General features: G+C 34.9%; 1 protein-coding gene across 1 annotated transcript in view; it reads right to left on the bottom strand.

The window, feature by feature from the left end:
* The window catches only part of ADGB (androglobin), a 175,165-nt gene extending 156,122 nt beyond the window's left edge, over positions 1-19,043 (bottom strand). The window contains exon 1 of the mRNA XM_057489120.1: positions 4,265-19,043. The gene's annotated coding sequence lies outside the window, so the exon portion shown is untranslated. The remainder of the gene's footprint in view (positions 1-4,264) is intronic.
* Positions 19,044-20,840: the final 1,797 nt, after the last annotated feature.

The raw sequence follows: 20,840 nt of genomic DNA on the forward strand, positions 1-20,840 counted from the left end.
ACTACACGGAAGGATTAGAAGGAGCAGCCTCCTCTGAGCTCAGGTGGTGCCACCAGCATGCTGGAAAAACCCAATTCACAGGGGGTGGGGATGGAGTTTTGCTTCCTTAGTAGTGATAAAAACCTCACCCTACACTAAATGCTTCACAGGTCCCATTTAAACAAACCTTAAAAGCAGGATCTGAAATGCTTTTTCTGAAAGGATCTGACTTACTTCCAAGTAAGTTAACTCCTTCCCTGAACCAACCTTAAGAATAGTTATAGGAATATAAAAATAATCAACAAACAACAGGTGAAATTCAAAATGACTGGTGTTCAATAAAAATGATGAGGCATGAAACGAAGCAGGAAAATATGTTCCATTAAAAGGAGAGAAAAAATCGACCAATTGAAAGTGATTCAGAAAAAACATGAATGATAGAATTAGCAGATAGGACATTAAAATTGTTATTATAACTGTAGGCCATATGTTCAAAAAGCTAAGAGAAACACTGAGTATGTTAAGTTCATCTGAAGAACATCCAAAACTGCAAATACAGTGTCTATGTTGAAAAAATACACTGATAGTATTAACGGCAGATTAGACACTGCAGAAGAAAAGATTAGTGAATTTGAAGACACAGCAATAGAAACAATTAACCACAAAATTAAACACAGAGAACAGATACTTAAAAAAAAAAAGAAAGCATTAAGGAACTATGGAACAATTTCAAATGGACTAATATATATGCAGCTGTAGTCCCTGAATGGGCAGGCAAGGTGGGGAGATGAGAGAAGAGGATACAGAAAAAATTATTTCAAAAAATAATGATAGAAAATTTCCAAATTTTGTAGAAGCTATAAATCCTGAATAAACCATAAGCCCAACAATCTATGCCTTAAGATATCATAATCAAATTGATTAAAATCGTAATTAAAGGGAAGATCTTAAAAGGTAACTTTGGGGCAGTAAGGTGGAGTCCACCACTGATGATAAATGGAGCACTAAGTCTGACATGGGGTTGCAGTACAACTGTTTGACTTTGACCTTGATAAACTAGAACAGGACATTAGTTGAAAATAATGTCCTGACAGGTATATCTCAGGTCTATAACAGGTTTGGGGAAATGGTAATTTTAAGGACTAAGAAAATGGAAGGCTGCTGCCACTGTTGAAAATATGAAATATAATAGCTGTTTAATAACCTCAATTATTAAATGTATCACCTATGTCATTTCTGGATCAGTTTCAGTTAACTAATTATTTTCCTTCCTAATGGGATGTATTTCCCACCTTAATTGCTGCATTTTTTTATTAGCTACAACACACTGTGGATTCTACCTTGTATATTGCCAGTAACAGATCCTATGAATAATAACATCTGTTCCTTTTGTAACTTTAACTTGCTTGTGTTTACCTGGAGATTTATGTTATGCCCTGGGTATTTCTAAATAGATGAATAGGATTTTGTTTCTTCCCTTGAAGGCTCATAGCTTTGTGGGGCAAACAGAAACTAGAACTGATACTTACAAAACAATGCAGTGAATTCTATAACAAATGGGAATCAAGCACTATGGAAGCCTTGAGTAAGGGTAAATATATTCTAGTGTTTAAAAATACAGGCTTCAATCAGAAGTGTTGTACAGAGGAAAAGTTAAAAATATTCTTTTATTATAAAAGTATTCATTTGGAATTATAAAAGTGTAAAAATAAGTAAAAAAAGTCTCATCCCATCTTCCAGAAATAACCACTGATAGCATTTTCATGTACAGAGTCTTCCCATCATATACACAACTGTTTTGTAAAATTGACATTATTCTATTTGACCTTTCTCATTTAGCCATGTTGCCAGTATTTATTTACTCATGGCATTCAATGATTTTCTCCATCATAATTTTTAATAATTGTGTAGTAAACCTTCATATGAAGATACTTAACCGCTGCTCTATTGTTGGGCTTTTAGGTTATTTGTTATATTTAATAAATGTGAAGAACAGGCTGGTGAATTACAGTGCAGTAGTGATGAAGAGGAACAGGGAATTAGAAGCCTGGGCTCTAGGGCCAGCTCTGAGTGGGTCTGGGTAAATCATTTCACTTCTCTGAGTTCCAGTTTCCTCATTTAGAAAGCTGTCAGGCTGAACTAGATGAAGTTGCAGATCCTCTTTGGTGCTGACCCAGACGCCACACTTCCAGAATGAAAGGGCGCTTTGAGAGGAGGCCTTGAGCAGGGCGCTGCTGTGGAGCTGGCAGGCAGCATACGGGCCTATGCTTTGTGGGTTGTTTGCAGGACTAAAACTGAAAGAAGTGAGTAGTGACTCTGGGAAATGTAGGAAAGTATCAAAATACTTTTGATTCTGCCTGCCTCTCCTCTCCTCTGAGAGCTTAGAAGGATAGTTAGTCCAACGTGGCCATCCCTCGGGGCTCCAAGCTGTGTGGCTAGTTGGAGGAGGATGCTTATAAGCATGCTTGGGCATTTTACACTGTTTCCATCTGTGAGTATTGTCAGCTTCACAGACAAGTTTTTAAAAAAACACAGTTAAAAAATGCACATTAATTTTAAAAGAAGTTTCCTTTGTCGAGTCATTTTTTAAATAGAGCTAAAGTTAAAAACTAGAAGAGGAAGAAGAGCACTAGAAAATAAAAGTCCTGTCTAATAAACAGATTCACTCATTATTTCATTTAACTACTATTTATTGAGCATCTACTATGTTCTAGTCCTAGTTCCACAGGATGGGGAGCTGGAGGGAGGGCATAAAAAAGACAAAGTTCTCGGCCTCGTGAACTTGCTACTTAAGAGAGACAGACAAACACACACAAATGATATGATGTTGCTATAGTACATCAGATGGGGATGATTACTAAGCGGGAAAAAGGAGTTGAAGAAAATGGGAAATGCAGGAACTAGGGAGAGAGTTGCTATTTTACATTTAGGACACAGGAATAGCCACTCCAATAATGTGATATTTGAAGAGAGACCAAAAGTATATAAGTAATCAAACCATGCAGATCTCTGAGGGAGAGTGCCCTAAGCAAGGTCAATAGCAAGGAACTTTTTTGAGGTAGAAAGGTATGTGGTGGATTCTATGCCACTATGAATAGAACAAACATAACAAGGAGAAAAGCAGTAATAGAAGAAGGCAGAGAGACAGCAGAGTGGCAGGCCCTGTGGGCCCCTAGCAAGGACATGGCATTTAGTCTGAGTCACATGCAAGCAACTGGACAATATGAGACAGAGAAGTTAGATGATCTGATTTAGGCTTTAAAGTCATCTTTTCGGATGCTTTGTTGAGAATAGCCACGGATGAGTATTGAGGGGTGAGTAGGACAAAAGCCAGGGACAACAAATTAAAATGCCACTTAGGATTTAAGAGAAATATAATATTGTCTGTACAAGGGTACAAGTATAGGAGGGTGGGAACGGTCTGATTGTTGGTGCATCTGAAAGTACAAGCCAAAAAGAGATGATGACACATTAGATATGCAGTATGAGATAAAAGGGGAATTAAGGATGACAGCAAAGATTTTGGCCTGAGCAATCAAAACAATGGAACTGCCATGCGTTGACATGACAAAGACTTTGAGCGCAGAAGGTTTGGGGAGAAAATTAATTGAAGTCTGAACATCTTCAATTTGAGATGTCTGTTAGAAATTCAAGCAGAGAGTTCACAGAGACAGCTCTGTATGAGTCTGGAGGTCAATGGGCAATTCTGGGCTAGAGATAGAAATATGGGGATCATCATCATAAGATGAATTCCCTAAGTATCTTCCCCCATTCCATAAAAATATTTTTTTATTATTATAAGAATGTATGGAAAAAAAACGCAATTAGGTCAGAAAGTGATTAATAAGGATTGATGCTTGAGAGTTCCTGCAAGTAAAGTTATCTGGGTTATTATTATGAAATCAATCCATGCCGCTTAGATGAAATCCCACTTTGAACAGTGTCTTTTATTGTTTTAGATGACTACTGTAGCTTAAGAAAAAAGATTGGTCTACTGTTCTTCCTCTACACAGAGCAACTGTTGAATTAAATGAAACTTGTTTCAGAAAGGAATAAAGTTTCACAAGCAATCACTGTATTTTAAAGCTGGAATGGCCTTAATGACCTCAAATCAGTGTTTTATGGTTCTAAGTTATGTAGACATTTGTTATGAAGCAAAAACTAACCAATACAAATATGAAATGTTATGATGATAACAAACAACTACATCTCCAAGTCACTGAGGATGGGAAATGACTCTGGAAAATTGCTTGGCAGTTTCTTGTAAAGTTAAATACACACCTACCTTAATATCCAGCAATTCCAGTCTTAGGTATTTACCTTAGAGAAATGAAAACACATGTTCACACAAAGGTTTGTACAAGAAAGTTCACAGCAGCTTTATTCATGATAGCAAAAATTGGAAATAACCTAAATGTCCATCAATAGTAGAATAGACAAAACGCAATGTATTCAGTGATACCATTCAGGATTAAAAAAGAATGAACCACAGACACATACATAGATAAATCATAAAAGCATTAGGTTTAGTGCCTGAAGCAAGATACAAGAGTATTTACTATGTACTTCCATATAGAAGAAGTTCCAGGAGAAATATGTAAGGAAAGAGGGGCAAGGGAGTAATGATAGGTACAAAGGTGTGATTGTAATGACAAACCACAGAGCCTCAGCTGGGTGTGGAAAGAAATTGAGGACATGAGTTGCTGATGAACAGTACTGATGGTAAATTGAAAGTATGATCCATAAAGTATAGGTCCTGGATGGACTGAAATGAGAAAGAAAAAAAAGATGTTTTTTTAGAGGTGTAAATGCTAGAAATTTTCACCTTAGTTTTTATTTTCTGTCTCTATACTTATTATTTTTTTCTCTTCTCTCACCAATATTTCTGCCATGGTTTATGTTTCAGCTAAATGACAGTTAACTGCAGGGGCTTTTATGAGCAAAGCAGGCAAAGACACCACAATCTAAAAAAAAGAAAAAAGATTATCTTTGGACCTCAGAAAAGTATCATAAAATAGCTTCTAGAATTGACAGAAAAAAGTACATAATTACTAAAAGCAGAATTATCAAGACTAACAATAAAGCAACTTAGTTTAAAGAAAGCATTCCACTCCTTAAATATGCTCATACATATACGATCACTTGGTTTGGAAGAACAGAACTTCCAAGTAAAGAGGACAAGAATGATTATCCCTTTTTTTTTTTTTTTAACTGATTCAGATACTGAAAGGAGAGTGTGTTGGTGACGTGCTCAAAATTATACAGATGATAGTCTTCCTTCAAAGCCATCCCTGGAAGATAGGTCTCACCTTAAGTGTGCACTGTATTTCTCAGTGAACTATAAAGGCAAATGCATTTTGTCAATCCATAGAAGCCTGTATTGTCATTTGGGATCTGAGTAAAATCCAACAGCCTAAAAGAGATAAACCAATTCAATTTTATACCACTAATTCATTCTGACCAAATATTGACAAAAGACTCAAACCAAGTTCAAAATTAACTCACTGCATTGAGCTTTCTGTTCATAGTTTAGTGAACTTAAAGTTTTTTTTTAGGGTAACTAGGTTTTGTATCTTTTGGGGTGTTTTGCTTTGGTCTTGTTTTACTCTATTTTAAAACCATTATCAATGATAACATAAAAGTACAATGTAAAAACTAACTTCTTAACATTCTTCTGCTCTTATTAAAAACAAACGAATGAACTTTACTGAGGCAAAATTTTAAGTAAAAGCCTTTTCTCCATGCTTCAAGTTTGCAAAAGTGTAGCACACCTTTAATGTGCTAAATTGGAGGTACTTATGTATTTCACATACTTTTCTGTCTAGGACCCAGTGGAATATAAATTGGCTATTGTGAATAGGTTTTAGAAAAGAGATCAGGTCTGAGAGTAATCATTCGAATTGCTAAAACTCCCTTGAGGAAGTTCTAGGAGCATTAGATTACAGACACAATTGTTGATATAGGTCAGATTTACTAATTTTCTATTCACTCTGCTATCTGTAACACTTGACTTTCAAGACAACTTAGCACACATGTTTAAGTGATTATCTATTGCTGCGTAACTAACCAGCCAAAATTAAATAACTTAACCATTGGATTACTCCTTACAATTCTTTGTGTTGATGGGGATCACCTGGGTAGCTCTAGTCCTGAGGTGTCACCAGGGGCCATGGTTACTAGGTGGTTCTATTGGGCTATAACGTCCAAGACGGCCCATTCGCATGGCTGTCAGTTGATGCCGGCTGAAGTCTCAGAGCTCAACAGGGCACACTGCCCAGAGCACCTCACATAACTTGGATTGTCACAGGATGGCAGCCTGGTTCTGAGAGGCAGTGTGTTCGGAGTGAGTGTTCCCAGAGGGCAGAGGTGAAATCTCCCCATTAGTCCTCCAAAGGGCTAAGCCTAGAACTGGCTGGCATCCCCTCTCTAATAATCTGTTGCTCAAATAGTCACAGGGCCAGACTAGATTCAGAAAGGAGGGAAAAGACCGCTCAAGGAGAGACAAAGAAATTACGACCATCTTCAGCCCACCAAATCTCTTGACAATAAATAAAGTTATGGATTACATAAAAGGTGTTTTGGAAAACATTTGATATGTTTTTAATGTTTATCTCAATGATATGCTATAATATGCAAACTATATGGCATGCAAATAGTGCCATATGCATAATCAGATTGTAGCTGATATTCTATGCTTTTCTTCAATTGGAGGCTGTTTATTTCTTTCCATAGGGAACAACTTTAAAGGCATAACTTTAGCAAACCCATTTGTTCCTTCTTTATAGGCCTTTTTTTCCATTTACTTATGTGAAATTAAAATCAGAGCTGTCAGAATGTCATTCAGATCATGATCTCTCCACCACTAGGTCATGTTTCCCCTCTCCAATCATCAGCGACATCCTACACAGAACACTAAATGTGAACTTGGATGGCCTCTTTCATTATTTATTCCCAATTTCTAGCCTCTGCATGGTAAAATTATAACTGAGTGGGAAGCAATTTCTGTTCAGTTCAAGAAATCTGTTGAAGTCATTCAAGTAACTTGCCCATAGCAACAGAAAGAAGCCATGGTGTCATACTTGCAATTTAATACTGAGCTCTGCAAACTGAACAGATATAACCTCATTTTCTTTTTCATAAAGATGAGAAGTTCAAGTGTCAGAGAAGGTATGCTCTTATATGAGCAAATTCAACATGCAAATTATAAAATACAAATCTAATCTAGGAATTTAGTGTTTTTCCTTTAATCTTCTTTTACTTTTATTGGAAAATTGTTAATCCTACTTTCAATTGCTCATCATTACTGTTTACAAATGCAACTGACTTTTGTATACTGTACATTGATCTTGTATGTTGCTTTTTTATTCAAAACTAAAGCTACCATTTTTTTTTAGTGGATTCCTTATGGTTTTCTAAGTATATGATCATGTTTTCTATAAACAGAGATAATTTTACTTCTTCCCTTTCAACTTGGCTGTATTTTAATTATTCTTCTTGACTAATTGCCCTGGCTAGGACCTCCAGTACAATGTTGAGTGGAAGTGGCAAAAGTGGACACCCTTATCTTGTTCCTGGAAGTTTTTTGTTTTTCACCATTTGGCATGATGTTTGCTCCAACCACTATGGAAAACAATTACAGGCTCTCAAAACCCAAAAATAGACCTACCACATAATCCAACAATTCTACTTCATATATATACAAAGGAAATGAGAACAGGAGTTTGGTGAGATACATGCACTTCCATGTTTATTACAGTGTTATTCACAAGAGCCAAGATCTGGAAACAAATGTCCATCAATGATGAATGAATAAAAAAGATATAGTAAATATACAAAATGGAATATTATTTGGCCACAAAAAGGGAAATACTCTGCCACTTGCATCAGTATGGACAGACATTAAGCACATTATACTAAATGAGATAAGTCAGACTGAGAAAGATGAGTACTATATGATATTACTTGTGGAATCTAAAACATCAATTGCATAAAAAAAAACAGTAAAATGATGGTTACTGGGGAGGGGGGTGGGGAGATAAGATTCATGATTTTTAAGGTACAAACCTTGTAACACGTACTAAATAAGCCATAGAGGTATAATGTATGGTATATTGAATTTTTTACTATAAGTGTATAATGTGATAAATATTGTTACAATAGCAATACTATAATACATAAATGTATCAAAATAACACTGCAGAAAAAAAAGCATGACATTAGCTATAGGCTTTCAACACATGGTGTTTTTCAGATTGAGGAAGTTCTATTCCTAGTTAGCTTAGTGTTTTATTAAGAAATGGTGTTGGATTTTGTCAAATGTTTTCTCTGTATATATTTAGGTGATCATGTGTTTTTGTTCCTTTATTCTGTTAATATGATAAATTACACTGATCATTTTTGTAAGTTGAACCCATCATGCCAGCCTGGGAAAAATTCTACTTGTCATGGTGTATAATTATTTTTATATGCTGCTGGATTTGGTTTGCCAGCATTTTTGGAGGACTTTTGCATCTATATTCATAAGGGAATTGGTCTATAGTTTTCATTTCTTGTGATGCTTTTCTCTGCCTTTGCCATTGGGTTAATACTGGAAACAGAATGAGTTAGGAAGCATTCCCTCTTCCTCTGTTTATGGGAAGAGTTAGTGAAAGATTAGCATTAATGAAATGTTTGGTAGAATTCACCAGGGAAGCTCTCTGGTCCTATACTTTTCTTTTTTAGAATTTGTTGGATTAACAACTCAATATCTCTTTATTTGCCATAAATCTACGCAGATTTTGTATTTCTCCTGTATTTCTCAGATTAATGCCAACTTAATTTCAATGATATATAACAACATTGCTCCTATATATTTCTGCCCCCATCTTCATGCTGTTATCAGAAATTCCATCTTTATACATTATGTACCCATTAACAAAGATTTATAGTTGATTTATGCAGTTGTCTTAAAATCAGGTTGAAAAAAAATCACAGACTAAAAAATACACTTATATACTGTCTCTTAAATTTACCTAGGTAGTTATCTTTATCAGCATTCTTTATTTCTTCATGTGGATTTGCATGACTATGTAATATCTTTTTATTTCATTTATTTCATCCTGAATGACTCTAGCAAACAAATGACATTAGCATTTGTTATAGGACAGTCTGCTAGAAAAAAGCTCACAGTTTTTGTTTATCTGGAAATGTGTTAATTTTGTCCATTTTTGAATGATAATTTTGCCAGATAAAGCATTATTGGTTGAAAGTGTTTTATTTCAATACTGTCATATGTCAACCTAGTGCCTTTTGGTCTCCATGGTTTTTAATAAGAATCCTTTATTGATTTTTTTATTGAAATGTGTTAATTTTGTCCATTTTTGAATGATAATTTTGCCAGATAAAGCATTATTGGTTGAAAGTGTTTTATTTCAATACTGTCATATGTCAACCTAGTGCCTTTTGGTCTCCATGGTTTTTAATAAGAATCCTTTATTGATTTTTTTAAGGATACTTTGTATGTCAACACTTATTTCCTACTGCTTTCAAGATTCTCTGATCGATTATGATATGTCTAAGTATGGGTCTCTTTGAACTTATTCGATTTGGAGTTTATTGAGCTTCTTGGATGTGTAGATTGCTTTTCATCAAATTTAGAAAGTTTGGGCTATGATTTCTTCAAATACTCTTTCTGCCCTTTTCCATCTCTTGTCTCCTTCTGGGACTCCCAGTACGCCTGTCTTGGTATATGATTTACGTGTCCCCTAAGTCTCTGAGATTCCATTCATTTTTCTTTCTTCTTTTTTTGGACCTGGTAATTTCAGTTGTCAAGTTCACTGATTCTTTCTTCTACCTGTTTAAATCTACTGTTGGGACCTTCTAATGAGTTTTTCATATTAACTATTGTGTTTTTTTCAATTCAGAATTTCTATTTGGTTTCATTTTATAACTTTTAGACTTCATATTCTATATATTATGAGTCATTAGTCTCATGATATATAGAATATAAATATCTTTCCTTTAGTTCATTATGTATGGCTTCCTTTATCTGTTTGAATATATTTTAAATAGCTAATTGAAAGCCTTTGTCTAGACAGCCCAACTGTCTAATGTCTGAGTTTCCTCAGGGATAATTTTTCATTTCTTTGCAGGCATTGTGATTTTTTTGTTGTTGAAAACTGGACACAGAATATTATAGTGGGGGAACTCTGGAAATCAATTTCCCTTCCTCCCAACCCCCCAACCTAGATTTTTTGATGTTGCTGGTTATTGTAGTGGCTCTTTGTTTAATGACTTTCCTGAACTAATTCTGAAAAGTATGTAAACTTTCTCATGTATGGCCACTGAAATACCTGTTTTGTTAGGTTAGAGGTCAGCTAATGATTGAATAGAATTTCTGTAAATGACTGGAACCACAAAATCTCCCAGTCTTTGCCAAGAGGTGTGCCTTCAATACTAAACTACAGAAGTTACTCTACCGACATCTTTATATTCAGTTTCCATAGTCTTAAGAGCCAAAGTTGAGAGCTTAGGGCATTTACAAGTAACTCTTAAATGAGCACACAGTCCTGGGAATACATTGGGCCTCTTAGAGTTCCAGGAAATTATGAGAGCTTTGCAAAGTTTTTATAGACTCCTCATTCCTTAGGCCTCCCTCCCAAACTTTTTGGATGGTCTGTCATTTGCCTCACTGTTATCTGTAGTCTCAGGCCCCAGGGTCTAAAATGTTTTCTTGTGAATGTTCTAAACAAAAGTCCCCAAATAGCAGCTTTAGTACAAAACCACTTCGGAGTCAGGTGAAATAACAAGTAGTTTTTTGAGTTGGTCTTCCAGGGATCCATCAGACAGGTCAAAATGAATAGTCAGGTCTATATTCTCTGTACTTGCAATACAGGCTGTTATTTTCAAGGCTACCTCTAAGCTGGGAATAGAGAGTGAGACTAGGATAAATTACAAGGCCACAAAACTTCTATTTTTATTGAGATTCAGCCATTTTTCTTGAGTAAGCATTCCCTGGGTTGCTGTAAGTCTTTGGCTGATTTCCAGGGCTCCAAAAAAAGTAAATTCTCAGTTTTATCAGTTTTTTTGTTCCTTTCATGGGGGGTTTGGGGAGGGGGAACTCTGGAATTCTTACTGTGCTACTTTTGTTGACCTCACCTCTTCAATATTAGGGTTTAATATTTCACAAACTGTCACTGACCTAATCTAAGTCTTTATTTTTACTTGGGTTTTTTTGAAATACTTTTTTAACTGGCCTTTCTGGTCCAATCACAACTCCTTCCCAACCAGTTTAGCACTCCTCACTCTGTAGGAGAAATCTAATTCCTCACTATGGCACAAGAAACCTTGCTCCCAGCTCTTTCTCTGCTGCCCCTTGAGCTACATAGAGCACCTTCCCTGGTGTCCCACTCCCTCTGCTTCTCTGACTATGCTTATAGAGTGCTCCTGCCTGGTATTCTACTCACACTTATGAACTCGCTCCTACTAAGGCTTTCTGCGCAGACAAGGTAGTTTAGATATTGTTCCTGGGTCTCCTGACAGGCTCATACCTCTATCAAGTACCTGCCTCATGGGAGTATTATGAGGATTAAATAATTAGCATATGGTAGGTGTATACATAAATACTGATATAATGTATATTATTATTTTTATAATCACACTCAATACTGATTTTTGGCTTTCCTGTCTGTCCACACTAGACAGGAGCAGCATGAAGGTCAAGACAATATATTATTTCTTGGTATTCCCAATTCCTCACATGGTGTTTGACACATACTTTTTCAGATATTTTAAGACATGTTTTTCTGTTCATTTTTTGAAATCCTTGAAATCAGGATGTGTGTTATGATTGATGAAGTCTTACAATTCCTGTCACCAGACAGGAGACACAACATGATTGCCATTGCCTGAACATAAGAAAACTTGATCATAGCCATCCATGATTTCCTCATTCATATCCAAGTTTTATGGCTCATTGTTACTAAGTATGCTGAATTTGACTTCTATTTAATGTTTCCAAAAAGGCTTAGCACAATTTGCTTTGAAATAAAAAGTTATTGTATATGCCCAGAAAAATGCACTGCAACAGGTACAGGGCATATGATTGATATTGATGAAGCAAAGACTTGTCACTTGAGGAATAAACACAATTTCTTTCTTGTTTTCCTTTTTGTTTTTGTTAAATAACCAACCATCAAGTACTTCATCTTTAAAACCATCACTTACTAAGTAAGGAATATACACATAAGGAGTTGAAACTGTGTAATATCTTGTTACTGACATACATAAAAAGGGATTCCTTGTATAACTGAAGCCCTCAGAACAGAAGAAATTCTAAGAGAGTAAGAAGCTGGTTGGATCAATTTGAAGGATTATCATTAAGACATGAAACGTCAATTTGTCAGAAACATTCCTAATCTTTCAGTCACATGCAGTTTGAGAGAGGATGATATGGTCTAGTTGTCATGGTGTGATTTGCAAAATTGTTTTTTCAGAGGAACATCAGAGTGATGTGCTTTGTAGTATTTCAGATTGAAGGGAATACTATAATAGCTACAATTGTTTTATAACAATTGCAATAATTATAATCATTTATTGGATTCCTAAATGAGTGAGTTAATCAAATTAACTCTGCTACACCCTGAGCTGTGACACATGTTCTAATCTATTTGAGCCTCTGCCTTCTCACCTACAAGGATGTTGATATAATGTAGTTTAAGAAGTAAGGATTAAAAGGGCACACACACACACTTAAAATGAAAATGAAAACAGTGCCTGCCATGTAGTAAGTGCTGAATGTGTTTATTTCCTTCCTTCTGACTATGTAGTTTATTCACCAGTGGTGAATTACTGACTTACAGCTCTAGCTATCTGGTTTTAAAATAACTTAAACCTTAGCTGATATCAGAGAGGATCTAAATTATTAAGAGCTCTATTACACATGTAAAAAGGGAAGGTGCTTAATTCTTTTCAAGTATTTTGAAATTGTCTGTCTGAAATTCCAGAGCAGGAATCTGTTATCTTCATCTCTCTGGTGTGGTTTGGGTAGCGGCACGATGGGAAGATGGACAGAGTCATACTGGGCTGTCGTTCCCCGTTTGTAGCTTTCCCAAAGTTAGGACTGAGCCCAGAGTTGTTTGTCTCACCTACATAAGGACTGACAGGGAAAGGGCCAACCATTGTTTTTGGAGCAGAGAAAGCTATTTTTATTTTATAGAGCAGATGGTAGTTAGGATTTCAGTTGAGTTAGGATGTTTAGATCTCTATCTAGAAAGCAGGCATTAGAATGTCTGTGTGTCTTATTTCTACTATTCCAAATAGACTGTAGTTGCTTTGGCATGTAATTGTCAAAGCACTTTTGAGTACTTATGAAATTGTTATGTTCCTATATTCCTATATAAAGGATTCATAACTTTCTATATCACTGTTTTTATCTGATTATGAAAGTAATACTACTGCACCGTTCTCCTTCTAATCTGTTATTTAGAGTATTTTTTTGCTTTTATAAATATTGCTGCAATGAATATCCTTGCAACATGAATAAAGTTTATGAATGTTCAAGCATATGTTTAGGATAAATATCTATGTGCAAATGTGATATAAAATTACACTTACAATTTTGAGAGTTATTGTCTATTTGTCATTATATAAATGTCAATTTTCACTCCAGCAACATGAGACCCTGTTTTGCCATACACCTAAGAGTCCTAGCAAATACATTTTTTGGCCAACCTAGATGAATATAGATGCAATACGATATCTTTGATTTTTATATATCATATAAATATGATATCAAGTAGATAAAAAATGATCTCAGTGTGGTTTTGAATTTGCATCTTTGTGAATATATTTGGGCATCTTTCATCTGTTTAGTAGTCATTTGCATTTCTTCTTCAATGAACTGTTTCTATTTATTCTGTGCTCATTTTTCTATTATTTTTTTTTAACTTGTAGTTCTTTAAAAATCAAGGACAGCACCTGTTTAACGACAACGTGGATTACTTTTCCAGGATTATTTTTTGAATTTACTTATGGTGAGTTTTGGCAATGTATTTATGTACTTTTATGTTTATGTAGTTGAATGTATCAGATTTTATGGTCCTTGTGTCTTCCTTAGAAGGCTTTCCCAATATCAAGATTTTTTAAATCTCATGCTGTATCTTAGTAATTTTAAAATTTAAATTATTTATCTTACTGAAATTAGTTTGTATTAACAATGAGAGGCAGGAAATCAACATTTTTCCCCCAACGGCTATTCAATTATCTCAACATGTTTTATTAATCCTATTTTCTTTGCTGATTTGAAATAACATCCCTTTACATACTAGCATTTTCAAATGCTTTTTGATTCATTTTTAGACTTTGTAACTCTTAATCTGTCTGGTGATTCTTATACTACTGTCAATTTGTTTTCCACTTAGAGGTGGACAGAATACAGCAGAATGTTGCATGATCCAAGCCTTTATCATCATCACAGAAGGAACTTCTGGTATACGGAAGTAAATAGAAAATTGCATAAGAAATGTAATGGTCACAATTGTGTTATTAAAAAATATCTTAGTAGTCAAATTTTAGAAGTTAATATAGTACAGAGAAACTATTTCTCAGTACCATCAGCAGTTTTATTGTTCCCATCTAATCTGTGATACGACTTGTTTCAAAAGGGCTTAGTGGAGGAGTTCAATTGGTTTTTCGTTTTGTTTTGTCCTTTGGTGAGCTCTTTCAGTAGAGATTACTCACAAGGGTGATGTTTTCAAATAATCACTAAAAAAATTTTTCCTTTTAAATAACAACTAAAATATGCATTTATTTTCCCTACAATTTCTGGACTTAAAGACTTGCCTTATGGTGGTGATGCTGTTTCATTGATACTGTATCATGAACTAAGATATGTACTTTCAGAATATTTTTCGAAGCAGATGTAGATTGTTATCCTTAATTTTAATGCTTATTTATAATATTTTCCTCCATTCCCATTTCATAATATTTGTGGAGAAAAAAAATGTGTCCTTATACTAGAAATGGAACAATGAATAATAGTTTTCAAAATAATAAAATAGTCTCTGGATAGCTATCTGTATCTCAAGTATACTGACTCCTCATCAATGTCAGTATTTTTCCTGGAGTTGAATGATGAAATGATATAATAGTTTTGGCTAATAAATATCATTTCACTCAGAACTATAATTACTTTCTGATCATAAAAATGAAGAGTGTTAACAAAACGCCAAATCTCTCATAAATTACAACATAATTGTTCTATTACCAATGACAATTTCATATCACTTTTCTTTGTAGTTATCCATTCTTTTAATTTCCTTTCACTGTTGTGGATTTGTGTGTGGGACCCAGAAATCTCTTTGCAATTAAGTATAATAAGCATTATTAATTTTTTTTATTACTAACATGCCATGCTGTCAAACTTACTATTTCTGCATTCCCAAATGCCTGAAATACAAGACTCAGAAGGTGCACTTCATATCACTAACACTTAAAACAACTTTTTTGAACAGCAGACATGCAGGTCAGGGGGAAAGACATGTTTATCTTCTGAAAGGAACTTTGACTAAAGTTTATCACTTAGAAAACTTAAAAAATTATCTTCTTTAACTATTGAAAACAATTGGAGGCTCATTTTCAATAACATTCTTTTAAATTCTTAATTTCCAAAGACTCAAAAGCAGAAAATTGTCTCATTAGAACATTCTAGCCGAGTCTTTCATTTTGAAGTTTGAGCAATGAAAAAAAGATATGCTTTGAATACTTTATTTTTCTCTATGACTTATTTTTTCTTACTATTTAGACTTATTATATTGTCTAGTTTAAAGATAATCTAGCACAGATATTCTTGTACATGATTTCAGAGTTTTTGTCACCTCGGTTACACAAGGGTCAAAATTAACATTCTTGTTTTAATTTATTTTAACAAGATTTGAAGATTTCCCTAGAGGAATTTTTCTTGAAGGAACCTTGTTCTAAATGGAATCAAACAACTTAATGAAATGCAGCTCTTAAAGGATAACTGATTAATGTTAGGAATTCATTCTGTAATGATCATAAGTCTGTAGTTGAGAAAACCCCTCTACTACTGCTAGCAGTAATGTTCTTGGGGTCAAATAGAGAAATCATGAGACAAAATAGGCTTTATTTAGCATCAGGTTTGTTCTGCTTTAAGAAAGGATGTAGGAGAGGTAACAACACAGAATGCTTACAAAGTCATGATCTTGGTCTTGTAACCCCTGGGAAGTTTTCAGTGTCCCAGGTATTCAGCACTCCTAGGATCATAAGAGAGCTTCCATCTTGTCTCAGAAAGCCCTTTAGCCTTGATTTCTAGTCCTACCTAATTGCTCCAGAGTTTCTATGCCTCCATGTGGCTGCTTCATTAATACTGGTTCCTCTTTATGAAGAATACTGACAATGAAATCCAATTGCTTGGTCTCCTACATGGTCCTCAGTCTGATTCTGATTTATCTTGGATCCAGTGTAGGCACACTCCTAACAATTTCTTGAATTGGTAATTCTGATAGATGGAAAGATGGACATGAGCAGCTGGGGGAAGGGGAAGATAAAGTTCAAAGACAACCTGCCCAAACTACCCAGGTAGGGGGGTCCCACGTGACGACAACAAAGGCTTTACAGGGAGGTAATTTCTTTGCCCGTCAGGACCAGGCCAAACCAGTCCCAACCTGATCCCAGTGTGGGTGCAATCCAGCAAAACTAATGACTGCCCAAAACACACCTCATCACAGGAAAGGACGTGCGCACTGAGAGGGATGGCTATTCAAGTGGACCCATCAATCAAATAACCCATCAATCAAAGAGGTGCCTCCTAGCCAGAATGCAATATATAGGTCTCCTGCCTAACCTATCAATGCTATTTTTACCTTGACTCTGGCCCATTCCTCCCTTGGAGTGTATTCAAATAAAACTTTCCCTCTGCTTTGCTGTTGTGTCTCTGCCTTTCAATTCTTTGTTGGGGGAGTACAAGGATCGAGGAGAACAAACTCAACACTCAACTGTAACATTTCAAGGAGGATTTGACCAAGGGTAAAATCATCAGGTGTCACCAAGCCTGGACAAGGTCTACCCAACAGGTGGTGAACCCTTTTCTTCCAATAATCTATTAAGTTTTATATTAAATTTGTATAAACATTATACTACTAATTATTCTGCCTTATTATTACATTTCTATGAACACTTTTTACTTTAAAATGGACACAACCCTTTTTATCAAGATATACTCTCCTAATATTAATATTTGTTGTCCATCTATTTCTGTATTTAAAGATGTTTATTAATTGTTTTGGTACATAAAATTGTTTTCAATCACTAGTTATGAAATATTTAAGCATGACAGAATAGAAGCTACTGTGTGCTAAAAAGGAAAGCTGAATGAAAACTGCAAAATACTCTTTAATTAAGTAACCTGTATTTTGTTAATAATCAATGGTTGCTTGCAGAGAATATACTTAGTTTGCTGGATATTGCTGAAGAAGTAACTAAACTAATTAATGTGCTTGAGCATGCATGTATTCTTATATGATATTTAACAATCATTTAATCTTTTAACTCCAGGAAAAATACTGTTTTCAACCTACTAAAATTGTCCCAATTTTTATCTGCATCTCAGGTATGTTGAATCCTCACCAATCTCAGTATTTCCCCTGGATGTTAATTTTTGGGCACAAGAGATAAACTTTCAAGAAATCAGATTCAGGAAATAATCCACTTATCCCCATTTCTTGCAAGTTGGAATCAGTTTTTATAAAATTCTTTTTCAGCATTTATGAAAAAAATCATATTATCCCCTTTTGACTTGTATTGGTGAATTTCTTTTCTTTGGTAACTTTGTTTTCTTGATAAATTTCATTATTAGCTTTCCTAAAAATCTGAATAGTAAACAATTTTATAAGCCCCTGTTGGGCACCTTACATCGATCTTTATTGTGCTGTTGGTATCATTCACTAATTATTTCTATAGGTTTTTGCATTGCTGTAATGTTGGTGGCATTGTCTGTTTTTAGGCAGCTTTGTTAGGCTTCAGTATAAATTTCATGCTAACCTTGTCTACTATTTTCTTTAATCCTGAACAAACTTTATAGTTTGGTCTTTTTTACAAAGGACTTTTTCCCCCCAGCAAGTAACATTTCTTTAATGATTGAGAATTTCAATACTTATGTAATTATCAACTCACAACCATGCGTTGTTTCATTATTGGTGGCAAGCCTAGAATGATCATGAAACACCACTGGGACTGAGGTCATGAAATTCAGTTTGCTTTTCTTTCCCCCTTCCAATTGTAGAAGTCCGTTCCCTTCCTTCTTCTGACTCCAACATGGTTATGTAAGTCTGGGTGTGAAGGAAGTCAATATTCTTTAGAGCCTTTGCTTTCCCCAAAACTGCTCATCCTGCAGCTTCTCAGATCCCTTAATTATTAGTAATGAGTCTTCCTCTAGTTACAGGATGATAGAAAATATATCCATGAACTGGCTGGTAAGTCACTGTCATCAGCTGTGCAACTTTAATCAGGCAACAAGGTATTTGTTAGACTTGACGGCTAACTTACTTTGAAATGGACTTCTCTTTCCTTTCTAATTTGGAACACTTTAAACGGTATTGGGAAGATCAATTCCTTAAACGTGTCATTGATTTCCCTGAGATATATTTCAGACTTGGTATATTTTTTGGTGATTGTGGTTATAAGGAAGGCTGGGCTCGGTTAAGTTTAGAAGTTTGATCACTTATTTCTCAAATATAAAAATTAAATCATTTTTTCTTTACCTTTGAAATCTTCACCTTCAAGTTCACTTGTATAAAGTTGAGCAAAGTTTTGTTCAATTAGGATTCTTTTACTTTATTTTCTTGTCACCACCATTTTCAGGTTTATCTATTTTACCTTCTCCCTCCAAAAATTTTTTGCCATTATTATCATTTTTTCTAATAAGCGAACTTGTGCTGTTAGCTCTAATTTCTTCCTTCGCTTGTCTTCTAAATTCTTGTTCGGAAGGTTTATTCCATTCACTTTTATACTTTACTCTTTTAGAAGGAAGCACTTTTATTTTGGCGCTGCTGCTTGCAGCCCAGTGGTTTCTCTCCATGGTTTCTCCATCACAGATCTCTTCCAGACATGCTATAATTTTAAGTTTGATTTTCTCCTTGGTCTGAGACAGATGTCCAGTTAGTTTTTCTTCATTTGGTTATGTGTTTTGCTGTTTTCCAGTCTTACTGCTTTGTGATGAATGTTGTCAACTCTCTTGATTTAGGAATTTGAGGTTTCTTTATGGGTAGTGTTTTGTGACTGATTTTTCCATAATCACTGGAAAATAAGATACATATGTCCTTTGGTGGAGGAGTGTGTGTGTGTTTGCAGAGGACCTATTTTATGTCATTTCATATTTGATTGAAGAAAGTTAAGTCTTATACTACCATTTTTTTCCCTAATGCTTCCTAGAATTGGCTTTATGAATTTTGATGATTTGTGAAACATTTATAATTGTTGGATTCTCATTGTGGAGTCCTCTCTTTGTAATACAGTGTTCTCTTCTTTCATAGTGCTATTTGTCCCGCATTAGCATTGTTTGACATTTTGTTTATTTGCTTTTTACCCATCCAGTTCTTTTCAAAGTATTATTCACTGTAGCATATTCTGAGCACACCAACTGTCAGATCTCTGTTGCTCATTCTCCTTTTTGTTTTCTCTGATATTGTTTTACATTTTTATTTACATTTCTTTCTGCAGTCTTGCACTCTAATACCTTACTATTTTCAGGAGTCTTCTTTTTACTGCTTCCAATTTGACCTTAACTTTTCTGATTTTTTTTCCCCCACTTCTACTTCTTATCCTGATCTATAAAAGAATCAGAGTTGACATTAGGGTGTGAATTCATTAGGGTTACTTTAACAAGAAGTCTCAAACCAAGGTGCTGGCAGGGCCCTGCTCTCTCTGTAACCTACTGAAGAGTCCTTCCTTGACACTTTTTAGTTTCTGGTGATTTGCTGGCATTATTTGGTGTCTTTGATTTGCAGATGCATTGTAATCCTCTGTCTTCATGTGGCATTCTCCCTGTCTGCCTGTGTCTTCACATGGACATCTTATAAGGAAAACAGTCTTATTATATTAGAGGCCCACCTGCTCCAGGATGGCCTCATCTTAACTAATTACATCTGTAACCACCCTGTTTTCAAATAAGGTCACATTCTGAGTTGCTACAGATTAGGACTTCAACATATTTTGGGGGGGTACACAATTCAACCATAACAGGGTATATCTGCCCTAAGTTGCTGATTCTCTCTTGTATTTAAACAATTGCTCCATTAAAAGAAATCTTAGAAATGGCTTGTTACATAACTGCTCTTCAGTTAAATTTTTCCAGTTAAGTGTTTATCACTTTTTTTTCCTGTTCCTATCTCTTTTTTCTGTTATCTTTGTATACACTCTGATCTGGTTATAAAGTTGAGACATAGCTAACAAAGTTATTTCTTTAAAGGATGCAAGTGGTCTTGTTACACTCCAAATGCTTTTAAAAATCAAGGGCTCATGTTTATTAAATAGGAATTCAGTGTATAATACCTCATCTTTACTTATAATTTTTTTAAGAGGTAACATCAATTTTTCAATATTTAGGGTATATACTAATGTTGCCTTAGAAATAAGGAACTCCAACATTTTAACATGACTTCTAAAACAAATGTTGGAATGGAGTTAACCAGCCATGACATATTCAATATTTTACTTAAAATTTGGGTACTGTCTTCTGAATGAAAAATTACACTTATGGACCTAGTGCGAGCTGGCTAAAATTTCTTCTCTAATATAGGCAGATTGAGTGGGTGAAGAATCTCATAGAAAATTCCATTTGACAGACTTGTTTCACTTATTTTTCA

This window comes from Manis pentadactyla, chromosome 12 (assembly GCF_030020395.1).
Source record: "Manis pentadactyla isolate mManPen7 chromosome 12, mManPen7.hap1, whole genome shotgun sequence".
NCBI classification, from domain to species: domain Eukaryota; kingdom Metazoa; phylum Chordata; class Mammalia; order Pholidota; family Manidae; genus Manis; species Manis pentadactyla.